Consider the following 2,260-nt stretch of genomic DNA (forward strand, 5'->3'; position numbering starts at 1 on the left):
GCTAGTTTAGGTGAAGAGAATGAGAGCACAGTTTACTTTGGAGGTCGACCGAAGAGCAGCACAACTTGAGGTAGAAAAGCAGCTTCGGTGTAGGGGATACACGACGGGTTTAAGTCAGCAGCAACAAAGTCACTTACTGTTGGTAATCTCAAGGCCCAACAAGCAGCGACCAATCCAGGCGATATTCCTCTTCACCTGAGAGTCCATCCGATAAATTGACTGCGCTGAAACAGTTAGTAGATGACCTACTCTCCCCTGTGGTGTTAACTGACCAGCGAGTCGAAGAACGCAATTTCTGAAACTTACTACTCGGTTGTCCTTGCACTGTGTACCTTGAACTTAATTTACTCAAACATGAGGTTGGTGTCCAAAATTTTGTTCTTTACTTCAGTTTTGATCGCTGTCCGATCAACCTCTTCCGTGCACAGGGCCCTTACACGCTTAAACCTTAATGAGGAAAGGCTAGCTTACACCCATTTAGGATGATCAGACGAGTAGCTTAAATCTGCCCCAATGTCGGGTGGCTTCTCATACAATGTGGTCGTGCTTTCCCCCGAGCTGTGTGTCATGCATTCTAAAAAGGCCAAAAAAACCCAACTTAACTACTCCATTCTAAATTGGATCCGTGGACGCAGTTCATTCAGACAGGTTTACAGCTCACTAAACTTCTCTCATTCCATCATCACGAAAGTGTCATCTACATACGGCTAGAATATCTTCGGTGGGTATGATAATCCGGATTAATTTCTGTGTTCAATTTTTCCCGTAAATATAGTTGCCCGAACCGGTAGTATTGGACAGTTCACTCCTAAACCTTGTTCTTGAGTATAACCCACCGAGCCAAAAACGAAGTAGGTGAGATTCAGACATGCTTTTATACCATTCACTATTTCATCTACCGTAAGCTTTGTCCACTCTGAAAGGATGGTGTCTGCCAAAAACTGTTACTTTTTTTGCTGAGGTGTCCGCTCTTGCAACATTTGAACATAATGCATTCACATCAGATCTAACAAAAATATCATTTAATTCAATGGAGACACCCGCTACTTGGTTGGCAGAGTCCTGCGAATTCCTAATGTAAGCACCAGATTATCCAGGGAGGGGCCTTAAAACAACAGCCAAGTAGCTCACGCGGTTAAGAACCTAATATGTTTACTATCTGTTGCACTGAAACGCTTGGTTTATGGATTTTTGGAAAGCCTTAAATTCGGAAGGAGCTCAACCGCTTTTTTCAGTCACTCACTAGAGGAAGCCTCGAGGATGGATGGGGGAATTGGTAGTGACTTTCAACAATTTCATCCTGGGTGCAACAACCCAGCATTTAGCAAGAACATACAGATTGCCAGAGTCGCAGTAAGTCGCTTGTTATGAGGTGGTTTCTAGTCAGTTCCAAGCGCAATGCATTGCGGTTCCACAGGTTAGTGCAACGCAATGCAAATATCAGTTGCGATACCGGTTCACGGTCATTCACCTTATCGCATGTAGGGGTTTTTGGCAGATTTCAGACAACACAGTCACACGTGTGAAACCGAAGTTCCGATCGCAGGTAAGTATTCGAAACGACCTGATCTGTGCGTTATGCGAGTAACCGAAGTCGACCATTGTCGACTCAGTATTCGCCGAAATCCCGTTCGCTTGATCATTTTCAGGTTATCTTGTCGCAATCGGTCTATTATTTAACATAATCCAAGTTCCTCCGTTCAAGGTATCCGATGGAATTTGGCTATAAAATGGTTGATCAGTAAATTTGTTGATGAGTGTTTCTCCTCAGTAAAGGATTAAATTACCCAGAAAAGCCCCAAAACTTCTGATTGGATTCCAGTCCTATCCGGACTCCCCTGAAATGGTGTGTTGAAACTGTTTGCGCATTCCACAAGAATACTAAGGAAAGATTCAGCTTCAGGTTTTGATAGCGTAAAACATCTTTGAAACTTTTCGTGTGGAAATGTCTTCATGTAAACAGAGGCATTTTATGTCCAACAGCTGAGAAGCACCGGAAAACGATTTCATTCTTACTGGCACACATCAGTGGTGCGCATTTTCGCAGCATCCTAGTAGGGTCAAACCAAACACGTGACCGTCCAAATAGTACATTCAGCATTTGACCGTGTTGAGTCCCGACCGGCACATCGGTAGTATGATTAGCTCTCACCACGATTAGACATAGTGCCGCTGATTCTTCAATAACCGAAAACCACATTGCGCGGTCACGTGTTGACCACAACCTCGACTGACCAATTCCGGGGAAGAATTTCCGCAA

Source organism: Opisthorchis viverrini, assembly GCF_000715545.1.
Source record: "Opisthorchis viverrini unplaced genomic scaffold opera_v5_400, whole genome shotgun sequence".
NCBI classification, from domain to species: Eukaryota; Metazoa; Platyhelminthes; class Trematoda; order Opisthorchiida; family Opisthorchiidae; genus Opisthorchis; species Opisthorchis viverrini.